This window comes from Ciconia boyciana, chromosome 1 (genome assembly GCF_034638445.1).
Source record: "Ciconia boyciana chromosome 1, ASM3463844v1, whole genome shotgun sequence".
In the NCBI taxonomy this organism is placed as follows: domain Eukaryota; kingdom Metazoa; phylum Chordata; class Aves; order Ciconiiformes; family Ciconiidae; genus Ciconia; species Ciconia boyciana.
Window position 1 is genome coordinate 169,156,828 of NC_132934.1, and position 14,981 is coordinate 169,171,808.

Consider the following 14,981-nt stretch of genomic DNA (forward strand, 5'->3'; position numbering starts at 1 on the left):
GCTGGTTTAAAATGCCCACTTCAGTTTCTAACTGCCTCTTAAGTTAGTAGTGCAATTCAGACTGGCAATAGATAAGTAGAGGACCAGTACTAGTGGCAGACAAAGAGCAGCTCCTCCCGTCTATTCTCTTTTTGATTGTCTCCTGCTTGTCTCCCCATTCCTGCATTTTTCCCAGTAATATCACTAACAGGTTCCATTACTGTACAGGTCAATTTGATCTAATCCCTGTATTTTGCTTCATGTCTTTGATACCTAAGCTCTTGTTACTTCAGAGCTAGCAAAGTCGTCTTCCTGCAACACAGAGAAAAAAAATTCATAGCATTTTAGGCACATATTGGTGAAACTTGACAAAAATATACAAACCTAACTTGATATAAATATTGCTATTATCTGAAAAAGACATCCATAATTACTGTATGAGTCTTATCATAACTACTTAGTAACATCTATTTCATATTCAGCCTCTTTTTCTTCCAGATAATATTGTTCTTGCTAAAGTGTAACTACCAATGTGCTAGAAAAGCTGCATATACAGTATATGATACTTCGAGATTATGTCTCAGCAGTGGCTTCCTACAGGCAGTAGCATAGAGTGCTTTGGATATTAAGCAGGAAGAGAAGGTAAGTGGTATATGACTGCTACCAGGTGCTCCATGACAAAGGTCTTTGATCTTTTATTCTCACCAATGCTTCTTAACCACATGAAATATGTTTCAGAGAGATGCAGCAGAGAATGCTATGACTGTAATGGCTTGTTCAGCCACTAGGTGCAAATTACAACTTTGTGGCAAAGTCATGTATGTTCAGTGGAGAAGAGTCTTTTGGCTATACCTGAGGTGATAGTTGCTTAAGCATTCTCAAATTCTGAAGAGAAATTACTAGTCTTATTGCAAATATTTCAGTTAAAAGTGGGCCTGCATGTATAGGCCTGCAGGTACATTTTTCACTGTGAGACATACAATATATAGAATTCAAAATGCAAATGTTCTATAAAACTATAATAAAACGATCAAAAATCTCCAACTCCAGTCATTCTTCAAGCTGATTGAGATGACTCTAAGTTAGGAAAAAAAGCTCAGACAAGTTCAAAAAACCACATTCAATATTTAAATCCTTTCCCTTCTCCAGGTAAACCCAATTTATAATAAACTAAATAATAGCAAATATTTTGATAATACTGTAGTGATAAAAAGTGGAAAAACAAGTGCTAAGACTACCACTTGATAAAATTATTGAGAAATTTATCTCTTAGTAGTAAGTTTTCTTTATTCAACTCAGCTGTTATTTCCCTATTCCACAAATACCTTTCCCTCAAATAACTTACCACTTGACAATATAAATAAGATTGACTAAAAGCCATTGAATTAGAAGAGATGCTTTACTCTGTGCATGAAAAAAATTGGAACTAATTGAGGTTTCACAAAACATCCTATTAGCTTGACTTGCAAGAACAATTCCATTTCTTCTGAATGTCCACTTACTGGGCTTGTTGACAGATAGGCAAACAAAATCTTCAAATCTATTTTATTTGACATGAGGGATGCAAGGGAAAGACAATGAAAATGGTATATTACCTATAAGACAGGGCTGCTTTGCAGCTTTTTCCACTGACTAAATTAGTAATTTTCTATATTGTTCACAGAATGTCAACCACAAGGGTATTTTAATGTGAGAACTCCACATTCAGGTTTAATGAATGATGCAAATTAGTTTAATACTTTTTCTGCCCCAGAAGGCTGCATTTTTGTAAATCTGTCATTTTTTATGTCCTTAAAACAATGTAACACAACAGTTCACATAAACATAGAAAAATGTAGGCTGAAAGAGATCTCTGAAGGTCACCTAGTCCAACCTTCTGCTCAGTTGTAGGTCTGCCCTCAGGATGACATCAGGTTGTTCAGGACTTTATCCAGAGAATTTCTTAGGATGGAGATTCCACATTCTCTTTGGACAACTTGTTTCAGTGCTTAGCCACTCTCATTGTGAAGAATTGCTTCCTTACTGCTTCTTGTGATTTTCAGTGCTGCAGCTTGTGACTGTGTGACTTCTGCTGTGTGCCTGTGAGAAGAGTAGAAGAGTATGGCTCTGTCTTCTATATAACCTCCCTTTAGATAGTGGAAGACTGTAAATGCTCCAATAGACCTTTTTTTTCCCCTTTTCTGTTTTCTTTTCTTCCCCCGCCCCACCCCCCTTTCAAAGGTAAATGAACCCATTTATTTTAGCCTCTTTTGTACTTGCTTTAACCATCTTAATGGCCCTCTGCCCTGGTCCTTTCATCTCTCTCTTTTATGGGGGAAACCAAAACTGGTCACAGTAATTCCAATGTGGACGCAGAAGTGCCTACAGAGGGGAATATTGGCTTCCCTATATTCACTGGCTGTATGCATGGTTATGCTCATGAAGGGCAACATACCAAGATGACTACTTGCTCTGTGTGTCTGTGAGCACTTTTTGCATGCTATGATTATAAACCAAGCTAGCAACAAGAGTTACAGAGTGGATGAATTTTCCTTAGTTTTCAGTGCTATATTCAGTATTTCAACGGAGTGGTTAGTATAAATTCTTGCATAAAGCTGTCTCTCCCTTTTCTCCAAAATACTGTGAACTAGTTTAACAATCTGGCTTTAACTCAGATAAAAAAAGCTATTTGACCCCTACAAAGTCCAAGAACTACAAGGGATGCACTGTTTAATTTTTGAGCAACAGTATTAAGAAGTATATTATAGTATCTTAAAAAGAAGAATCAGAAGGCTGACAGCCCTACTTCAGAAAACAATTACTTTCTTTAGTATTTTGAAGTCAAAGGTCAATATGAAGTCTGTGTGCTCAAGCATTTTCTTTTTTGTGAATTTAATCATTTATGAAATAATTTTGAAAACAGGAAGATGAAAACAAATTAGGTTTGTTTGTTTGTTTTTTTTAAATTAAAGTGCTAGAATTTCACAATAGAGTACAAACCTCACAAAATGTATTCAAACAAAAGCTGTTACATTGGAAAAAATAATGCTAGCTCTCCCCATCTCTTTCAACAACACTTGAACATTATGTACCCTTTTAGAAATGTTTATCTATAATACTGTGGGTGCCATTTATCATAATGTGATGTGTCTTCCAAATAGGAATGAATCTCTGCAGAAAAAGCTCACATTATGCATTGATGCCACATTAGGGTGCCCTGTCTCCAAGCTGTCAGGAAAACTAATAAAACAGCTAATACGTTACACTTTCAGAAATACTGGCTTTGAGTACAAATGTTAAGGACACTTCAGCTTATTAAGTAAAAGAATTATCTTGTCACTAAAATAGAAAATTAAAGTAAATAATCATCTACTCAGTGTAGATTAGAGAAAATATTTATGCTGAAGTAAACTACAACAGAGTTCCTTGCATTCAGAGTTAAATTCAACAAATACACTAGTTAATGTTTTATAACTTTAACAGACATTTTAAACTGAGTCAACAGCTTTAATAACATTACAGAATAACAAAAGTCCCATACTTGTGATATGCTGAGTAACCTCATTTCTCACTGAAGTCAGGGGGAGGTAATGACATTCAAAATATTTACAGATTCCATTTCTAATACAAATGTTGCAGCATGAACCCAAGGAAATAGATTAAGTATTTTTATACTTATAGTCACAGAAGTTTCATGCAAGTTCCACATACTTTTATCTTACAGTTTGAATGAATTTTTATAAATCTTAATTTAAAATTGCCTATTCGGATCCAATTCTAGCTAAAAAAATCCTTTCCTTTAATTCTAGATTAAAGTTCACCTCTGCAATAACCATACAAAGCCAGTCAATAACATTAATTCTTGGATCAGATTCACTGATACTCCACAGCAAATTCGTAATGGTTCAGTGCAAAGAAGTCATAAAGCTGACTCATTAAGTTCCTGAGGATTCCCTATAGAGCTACTGTAATGGTGTATATTTTGGGTTTATGCCCAGAGAAGTTTGCCTCATAAAATGGGGTTAGTCAAAGATCTCTTGCTGCCAGAATAAACCTAAGGGGTGTGAGCACAAGCACAAATAGAAGTAACCTTAAGGTAGGTGACATTATATTTATGACTGGACTGAACTGCAGCCAAATCTCAGTGAGAGAATGAGACAGGCATCCAGTTACCACTGAGGCCCAGCAAAACAAGGCTAGCAGATCTTGTCACATAAGTAGATGTGATCATTTTATGTATTATTTTAAATTATGTGGGAACTTAACAGGATTGAAATGGCAAAACATACTTGCCACAATGAATCTAAGGTCTAACTTATAAGACTTAGTAAGACATCCAAAATGCTTATAACTCTTCATAATGCAATAGCTACTGTTAGTACTTTATCTTCAAAACTAAAAGATCAGTAAATTCATTATCTTAAAGAACAACCTTATTTTCTTTGAAACACACAGAAAAGTGGAAAAGATATTATCACTTCTTCTGGCTTCATTGACTTACATTTTCACTTTGTACATTTCAAGGAGTTTTTTCCCTGCTCTCAATTCCTTCTATATCCTTCAACATTTCCATTAGCAGATTTGAGAACATTAGCCTGGTGGATTTTCTTTTCTTTCATTCCAGTGCTTTAATTTTTGTAATATTACTTCTTGTTGTTGGTTTTTTCCTGTCCCAGTTCATAATGTTCAAAGTTTATTAATCTTTGACAATATTTTTATCATTTTTTCTAGTTTATGAATCATTCAACTACTGCTCCTAGCGCTTTATATATACACACACATATATACACACATATATAAACATATAAATAAATATATACTTATTTGTATAGATTTGAATTAGATTCTAATTGTCATACATATGAAAGTCCAGACTTGCTCTGGCTATCTTTATTTCTGTGGCATACCTAAGCTAAAAGTTTAAATTTCATCTATAAAAATGGAGAAAGATAAACACCTCCACAAAATTACAGTTTAACTTAAAAGTTAAATCGTCAAGGAATAAGACTTATTACATGCAAAAAATCAGGTTTTTAAAGTTTTGATAACTAGTCTCCCTTTCAAAATTAACCCTGTGATTAATTTCTCCAATTTACAAATAATCTTTTCCTTCTGAACTGGAACACTTTCTATATTTATGTCTTGTTTCCTTAACAGAGCAGTTCATGCAAACTCCTTGCTCTCAGCTGGCAGACTGAAAATTTCTTGTGACTAACTGAAGATTTCATTGTTTTGAAGTGTTATTTGCAATTGGTGACTGGTGCTTCTTTTTGTGTTGAGTTTTTTTTTTCTGTTTTCTAGATGTTAAACTTGGTTTTGAATCAGCTCTCTCTGGCCTGTACTTCGAATGAAAAGTTCTAATTACTGTGATTTTTAAAAACCCTTCTGATGTGTCAGTTTCAAAACCATGAAGCACAGAAAAAGTGTTGTCATCTTCCTTGTTTCTCATTCTTGTTCTTTTCAAAAGACAAATGGTTTAGAAGAGGGAAAACTAGACTATTCAAAGTAGCTTCAGATGGTGGTATAGTCGATATCAACACCCATGTCCATGGAAGAGATATACTACCAAGTCAGATGTTTTGTTCTTAGAATACTGATAAAATCTGCTGAAAATGTTACAATATTATTGATAGTACTCTGGGGAAATAGAAATTTCCACCAACCATGTAAACTCCTGTAGGCATATAGAGATCATGCTACTAGATCAAACCATTGAATTAATAGCCCAACCATAACAGATCGTAGGAAACCTGAAGTAGACTAAAATCAAGTGACCATGCACGTAAATTTACAAAATAAATTTATTCTTTAATCCTGAATAGTTTATTGCTATAGCCTGTCTACATTAACACAGCCAGGCTTTTCATTTTACTTATTTAAGAAGAGATAGAGGTTGTATGCTTGATACACAAATGCCCTGCCCCAGAGCAGCAAAGGGCTCCAGGCTCAGCCTCTTGCTTTCCTGTTGAAGCACTGTGAACAGGTAATTTTCCAGAGTTATGACATGAGATGGAGAAAAAGGGATCAATTTGAGACTAAATAATGACATATGTTTTCCCCAAAAAAGACATATGATATAGAAATATTCTTTCTAAACTGGTATTCTCACCAACCTAGTCTTTCTGTCCTTTTTATTTTTACTGTTTAGAAACAGGGAACAAGCTTGGAGCTGCTGTGGCATGATTTTTCACAGTACTGTAGCTACTTTGTGATGTAGCTTGTTATTATCGTGTACTTCATTAAGTTACATTAGTCACCTGTTTCTGAGCTGGTCTGTTGGTCTCTGCTGAATAAGTAATTTCTTCATTTCTCCCTATAAAAACTGAACTGAACATATATATTTTCATGACCTTGGAAAGAAATCTGACATTTAATCAGAAGTAACTCATCTTGAATTTGGTAAGACTCATGGATTGTAGAAGGGACAAAACCCTCCTTTTGTTCAAAAGTAAATGGGTGTCTACCTGACAGTGATTAAGACAATGTATTTCCCTCTTTACCTTCCCACAGTAGTGATATAGTCTTATTAAGTGTTAGTTGGAAGTGGTTTTGCTCTGAAATAGATGGGACTTAGAGGTCCCTTCTGTCTTTGGTAATGTTATTTCATAATTATTCAACTAAGGTTTTTTTGCAGTCATCTAAAATAACAGTGAGCAATTTATGACCCACGTTACTTGTGATCTACATGCTTTCTTTGGTTGGAAGTTTGGCAGGAAGGATCTGCAATGCAAGATCCTTCTTGCATAGGATCTGCAATGCAAGGCAATGAATCTGCTGGTAGTCATTCTGTTCCCATCCTTTATAGGTGCTCTGCAGACTATCCTCGTCATTATTAAATATGTGAGCTGGTCTAGGATCCTTCTTATTTTCACATCATGCATAAACCTTAAGCCAATCTGCAGGTCCCCTGCTCTTTGAGGTAAAATGCTTCCTGTTAGTCCTTCTGGTGGTCTTCATTCAAGTGGTAGTGGATTTGTTATCATGTTTTCCAATGAGCATTTATGGAATGCCAGGGACCCTCCCAAGAATTACAATGATTTTCAGGGAAGCTAAAGTTTGAGTTGATCTTGCTTTACAGTGACGTTTAAACTTTTGTTGTTTTATACTATCTTCAAAGAAAGGAGGGAATTAGATCAGGTCGCTTTTTAAACTCCTAAATATCACTTAGATACCCACTTCCAGTAGTTCAAGGAAAAGCAGCAGGTATTTTGAAGGCAGTGTGCCACTGACTAGGCAGTTTGTTTAAATTGACTAAAGGAACAATCAGAAGTTGGCTGAATGTGCCTCACTGGTAATTTCAACACTTGGAGACCTGGGATGTCTTGCAAATGTGAAACTAGCTAACATTTATCATGCTATGTTTCATCCTAGTTTAATTTTTTTGTATTTCAGCATTATACATCACTGTAGAGGATTTGGAGCTATGAAATAATGTGCAATATTTTGAAATCATCTGGGAAGCAGGGATTTTACAGAAAAAACACGTTTCCTTCTGTCACAGTGTTACACAATATGAAAATGTGAAGTACCTTGATGCTGAAAAAACAGTGGAGTACTTTCTGCCACTCGGGCATACATTGGTTTTCCAGGTAGAGCAGAGCCTTAGACTGCCTTCAAGGAATATTTGCCTCAGGCATTTCTCATGTTATTGTCTGCTGTTTGACAGTGAGCAGTACAATGCCTGTATGTCATGAAAAATGATAAATATTGTAACTACTTACAATTTTGGTATTCTTTCTTTTGCACTTGAAAGGCATTACTGAATTTATTATAGGTTGTGAATTGAAAAGCAGTGACTAAAGCAGATATTAACAAAACAAAAATATAAAGCCTAGTTTTTCATCATCTAAACTGTTTCTGGAACTTAACACTCAATCAGTCTTACTGTTGAATGAATTAACAGTTTGTCTGGTTTAAAAATAGTAGGAAGATAAAATGAATGGTAAAACTTCTCCTTAACAGTGTCCAAACAGAGAGGAAAATTTACTGAGGTCTTTTCATCCTCAGAAAATGTTTACTGGAAAACATATGTTTATATATATAAAGCTACAACAAAACAAGTTAGACTTAAATTTATATGACCTGCACATTTTGAATTAGACTTGAAAGATCATTACTGATTATTTCTCAAAGTGAGAAAAACAAAATCAGTGTTGTTAGTCATTCAGATCATGTGATATAGACTGTGAACTGTTCTTTTAAAAAGGGAAGGTAAAAGACTTCAAATTTGAGAAAGAAAGAATTTCCTTTACATTTCCAGTCAACCTGAATGTAAATGGCTTGCTTTGCTGGATGTTATAAGGGCATGGTGAAGCTCTCCAGTTATGTAGTTTGTTTAAATGAAGCATAATTTCAAATACTGTGTAGCATTTTGAATATAATTACAAAATTGTGCAATGTAGGTTTGAAAAATCTTAATACTAATCTTAAAAGACAAGCTGATTGATTTGCATATTGTGCTGTCACAGGAGCTCAAAACTAAATGGTTGTAAAGAAAGTGTAAATGTAAATGTACTTAACTAAAAGATTAATGTGGTGGGACAGTCAAGGAATATGTATTTTATTTGGGAATATTTATCATCTTTATCTTTTAGGAAAATAAATTAGGAAAAGAGAATTTTTTTTTTTTTTTTCAAAATTGAGACATAGATAGTGAAAACATTACTTGAGACAGAAAAATTATAGAAAACCACAAGTTAGAAAGAATTACTTATTACACCGGAAAGAAAAAGTCCTGAATGATATTGAATTTTTATTTGAAGCACTGGTATTCAATTTAAAGAGAAAAATGGAGAACATGAAGTTTAAAGGAGAATAAGAGGTGACAGTTTGCTTGAAATTTGACTATGAATTTGCAGTCGGGCCTGCACCACATAACCAGTAACATTCTTCATAAAACTAGCAATGTGTCCTGGTTTCGTCTGGGATAGAGTTAATTTTCTTCCTGGTAGCTGGTATAGTGCTGTGTTTTGGATTTTAGTATAAGAATAATATTGATAACACACTGATGTTTTAGTTGTTGCTAAGTAATGTTTACGTTAGTCAAGGACTTTTTAGTCCTCAAGAAAATTAACTCTATCCCAGCCGAAACCAGGACACAATAAAAACTTATTTTGCATACAGCATTGTAGTAAATACAGCTAAAAATACTGCTGTGAAGCCTATGAATGTTATAAACAGAATAATAGTGATAAACCAAAAGGAACCAAGAAATAAATCATAAAATGGGCAAGAATTTGTGCAGAGAGGTAATTGAGGGTAGACAGGAAGGAGACATGAGTAGCCCAATATTTATAATTAATTAAATGATCAGTAAGGTTACTGATTTATACTTCTGCCATGATTCCACGGAAATCTAATGCTAATTTTTGCTCCATGAAGACATGATTATCATATCAAATAGCTTGCCAGAGAAGGGGCTCAGTTATGACATGGACACTGAATAGATAATGGAAGAATAGAAACTCTTGGAAATGAAAGACACTTACGTAGTATGATAAGATACATTTCTGGAAATAAATATATTGAATTAAAAAAAAAAAAAGACTGTGCAGAAATCTTTTATGACTGGTCAATATCTTTGGAGGTGGTAAAAAATCAGAAAGAAAACTGTTGCATGTATTTGGAGCACTGGTGTACAGACTGCTCAAAATTCCAAGAGCAGCAGGTAGGGAACAAACATGGAAGATTATTAGGAAGATGGAATGGATGAATGATCAGATTATTAACATACAAATGGCTAGGTATCTGTATAATACTTGCAGGTGCTTTTAAAAATCCTGTACCACATACCTAATCAGTATTTCAAACATTAATCAGAGGAAGGACCTGTCGCTGATTCCCTTTACTCAAGAAGGGCTCATTACAGAGCTTGATTGTAATATTAGAATTACCACTGAGATGTACCAGGCTAAAATCTGAAGTGTCTTGTCTGCTAGAGGAAGAAATCAAAGCTTGTGATTTCATTAATGCTTATTATTAACTTTTTGTTTTAATCGCAAATGGGTTTTGTACTAGAAATGTAAACATGGAGGGGGAACATTTTAATGTTAAAAGTAGATTTTATGAAAATATACTCCCTCTTACACATGATTTAAACTTTTTAAACAATTTTAACAAGTATTTAAAGATATTAAGCTTTTTGAGGGATGCTAACTAGAAAGAGTTCAATATCACTGTGCTATTTTGTAAATATAAGGTCCTCTTATTCTTTTGGCAACTTGGTAAAGGTGTATCCAGCCTGATATCCATATATTCTTGGCACGAGACCTACAGAAAACTCTGCTGGTTTTACTTAATATTTTCTGTGTATTTTGTTTGATGTCGTATACAATATAATATACAAGGATTCCTAGAAATACAGACAAGTATGCCTGTCTCCTTGTCAAATGTCATAATGGTAAGCGAAACAGCTAATTTTTTTCTTGTTTATCTTCTTTCAGCCCAACTTCAACTCCTTTTCAGCATAATGTCTCACCTGAATAGGAAGACTAGACAATGGTTTAAATCAAACATTCTCTTCACTGTAACTTGAGTGCTGGTGTATAGGTTGTGGCTGGGATGGAATTAACTTTCCCCATAGCAACCCTCATAGTGCTGTGCTTTGCATTTGTAGCCAGAACAGTGTCGATATCACATCAGGATTTTGGCTACTCTTGAGCAGTCCTCACACAGCATCAACGCTGGCTCTCCAACCCCCCCCCACCCCTGCTCCAAAGGCCAGTAGGCTGGGGATGGGCAAGAGTTTGGGAGGGGACATAGTCAGGATTGCTGACCCAAACTGACCAAAGGGATATTCCATGTCATATGATATCATGCTCAGCAATAAAAGCTAAGAGAAAGGAGGAGAGGGGAAGTATTTGTTATTAAGGTGTTTGTCTTCAGAAGCAACCGCTACACATACTGAGGCCCTACTTCCCAGGAAGTGGCTGGACATCACCTGCTGTTGAGAAGTAGAGAACAAATCTTTTTGTTTTCCTTTGCTTCCGTGCATGGCCTTTGCTTTTCCTCATTAAACTGCCTTCATCTTGACACATGAGTTTTTCATCTTATTTTCTTCCCCTGTCCTGCTGAGGAGGGGACTGATAGAGCAGCTTGGTGGGCACCTGATGGCCAGCCAAGGTCAGCCCACCACAGTCCTTTTTGGTGCCCAAGGTGGGGCACTTGAAGAATTGGAGATAAGGACAGTAATTGGGAGACGTAACTTGCAAAACATGGATGAAGCATTGCCAGAGAGCTGAATAATTGTGGGGAAATAGTTTTTTTGTAATCGTGATGAAAAGATGAGGGGTGGAGTGTGTGTAACTTGTCCACCTTTGTCAGTGTTGTTATGATGTTATTTTGACTTTGGTGTAGGAAATTATTTTTGATGATTGCATTGGGTTTCCATGGCAAGGTTTTAAGTAGTGCGGAGGCTTCAGGGGTGGCTTCTGTGAGAAGGCATCAGACTCTGCCCCCATGTCAGACAGAGCCAAATCCAGCCAGCTCCAAGACAGACCTGTTGCTGGCCAAAGCTGAGCCAATCAACGGTGTTGGTAGTGCCTCTGTGATAACATATATAGAAAAGGTAAAAAACACTGTGCAACAGCAGCTAGGAGAGAGGAGTGAGAAAAATTACAGACACCAAAGTCAGTGAAGAAGGAGGGGGAGGAGGTGATCCAGGAGCCAGAGCAGAAATTCCCCTGCAGCTCGTGGTAAAGACCATGGTGAGGCAGTTTGTCCCCCTGCAGCCCATGGAGGTCCATGGTGGAGCAGATATCCACGTGCAGCCCACGGAGAACCTCACACTGGAGCAGATGCATGTGCCCAAAGGAGTCTGTGACTCCTGGGAGAGCTCATGCTGGAGCAGATTTTCTGGCAGGACCTGTGAACCCATGAGGGACCCACACTGGAGCAGTCTGTTCCTGAAGGACTGTACCCCATGGAAAGAACCTATGTTGGAGCAGTTCTTAAAGAACTGCAGCCCATGGGAAGGACCCACGTTGGAGAAGTTCATGAAGGACTCTATCTCATGGGAAGCACCCCACGCTGGAGCAGGGGAGGATTGACAGAGACAACGTGGGATGAATTGACCACAACTCCCATTCCCCACCCCCCCTGCACTGCTCAGGAGAAGGGGAGGAGGTAGATGGGTCGGGAGTGAAGTTGATCCTGGGAAGAAGGGGGTGGGGGGAACAAGGTTTTAGTTTTGTTTTTATTTTTCACTAGCTAAAATAAAATCACGCCAATGCTGTCTTAGCTAATCTACCTCACAGTTGCTTTTTTTTTTTAATATATTCTTGAATGAACTATCATTAGACAAATGATAGTCATCAAATTATGACTGTGTATATGCAAATACTGACAATGCATGTCCAAAGAAAGAGTGAAGGTATAAGAATACATGAGAAATATACCTCACAGTTTGTGATTTCATGTGCTGAACCAGATCTTCACCTGCTGTAAATCAGTTCTTAAAAGTCTAAGGGGAAATCTTTGGACTTCTCTGACTTACAACTCATATACACTTGCCTCAATCACACCAACAGCTCATGACCAACTGAATGGCCAAACTACATGACAAGTCAATCTATTTTTCACACCTATTTTAACAAGTTGGCAAGTATAGTCTTATAATTTCAGTAAATGGCTGAGAATTCAAAATAACATGTCCTTATCTTTCTACAGAAAAAGTAACAAGAATACATACGTGTTTCCATCATGCATTTGAGCAGTTTTTTTAAGTAGGCTATACCATTACTGTACTGTAACAGTAAAAATGATGTGAAGGAATTATAAATAAATATCTCTGTGTTAAAAATAGTCATCACAGCTTAAATGTCCGTGAGAGCCAGCAGAGGGGTTCAGGCTGCAACTGAGGAAACTGGAACTGTGGCTGTGGTGAGGGTGCAGTGTGTCACTGATGGAGCTCATGGTGGGGTTTCGGTTCAGTGCCATGGGAGACCCTTACAGCAAGCCCATGGTGTTCAGCTCAGGATAGCCATGGGGGCCATTATTCACATAGAAATAATTTCTAAGTCATAACTATTGTGCAGGAACCATGTCTGAATATTCAGTTTGAACTGCTATTTTAACATCCCTATTGAAAGACCGGGTATATTAGCCCGATGGCATACATTTTAGGTAGTACCATTTCAAATGTCATAACTGATCTAAAACATTTGGAACTGTATGAAATCGAAAGTTCTTAAGTGGTTGAGAGCATACCAATTCTGGCAGATGTGGAGTTGTTCAATATTTATCATAGCACTGAGTGAATGCCACAGAGAATTAGCAGCACCTATAATTTATCTTATCTGCAATGCAATATTTCTTCATTATAGCCTGTAATTTCCAGCTGCAGTGGCTAATGTTGCCTTTTTTTCTGTTGTTCAATACTAGGGGTAAGGCTCTATCTCTAAAAGAATATGTTAGTCTTTAAACAGATGCAAAAAACCAACCAAGTAAACAAACAAATAAACAAAACTCAAACAAGATAAGGTACTTGCTTCACATTGGCTTATTCGCTGTTTGACTTAATTTTCAATGGACTCCTGCTGTTTTAGACTGGACAAGCACAACTGCTCTAGCAAAGTGTAATATCACACCCATATCGGTAGGGTGACAGATTTACAATGGTAAGGATTTAGCTCACTTTTGATCATATTTCTGCCACTGCAAGCTTAGAACAGCAATTAAGTTAATGGAAGCTTCTGTATCCTTTAGAAATGCTTGAACTTACTTTATCACGGAGTATTATTATTCAGCATTTTGTCAGTCCATGATATTTTACAACGCATTGAACCTAGTGTGCCTAGCTGTCCTGCTTCAGTGTGCATTAAGTCACTAGAAAGATTATTTGGGAACAAAGATGCTTTGACACCGTGCATTTCATCATCAGCAGAAATGAAATTTATTATTTCTGTTTCCAAATATGAACATGAGAGTTGTCATCTATTCCCATCCTTGCTTCTTTTATCTACTTATTACCCCTGGGGCAGATAAAAACAGCTACAGGGACCATATGAGGGAAAAACTAGGAAAGAAGAAGGAGTAACAAATGGAGCTAATATTTGAAAAATAAGTTGTTATCTTTTCTTAAAAATGGGCAAACTGAGTTAAAAAATAAACACATATTTTTCATCATTAAAAATTTACTTTTAGAATTAAAATCAGAAGTCAGATCTTCCTATTCTCTGATCCTCGTAACTTCTGAACAGGGGTCTCTAGGCTTTTGAGAGCAGAGAGGAAAATAAGGCAGGAAAAATATAACTGACGTAAAAGAAAGATCTTTGCCTTTTTCCCCTTCTTTCTCTGCAGACCACTTCAGGAGTGGGAAAAAGGAGGCAGGGCACAGTCATATTTCAGTTTTTACCTATGAAGACAGATGATTCAGTAATTACTACTCTGTTATCTCAAAATAATGTACATAAGGCAAGAGAAGTAGCAGAGAGTAAAGGGATCACTGAAACAGAGCTTAGATGGAAATACAACACGGATAAGAGTATACTTCATTATCTCTTGCTATCTCTGCTTCTGCAAAAATAAAGATCTCAGACTTACCACAGCCTCTTCCCTCTCCTGTCCTGCACTTCTGGCAGCTACAGGCTGTCATTAACACCAAGATATTAAATAAAAAGCTGTGAGAGGTCTTGGTGAATGGGAAAAATGGAATTGTTGGGGGAGACAAAGCAAGCAGTGACACCATGTAGTGAAACAGAGTGCTTGTAGGTAGCATCCTGGCTAAAAGAACCCACTGTCACCACTGGCTGATTCAAGCTGAGGCTTCCTTCTAACTTTCCAGTTGCTGCAGCAGCAGCCTTAGGGAACTAGAGGAATTTGTGAAGACTGTGTGTGTTAGGGCATAGTGTAACGCGAGGAGACAGTAAAGCTGGGGCAGGGAGTTGGAAAGGAAAGGAATGATACAGAGGGAACATGTCCTAGGCATCAAAACAACTTGCTGTGTAGTTACTTAGAATAAAGCACTTAGGAGTACTAATATTTTCAAAATAAGGCATGTGACTAAGTCCCTGAACTGATTAGAA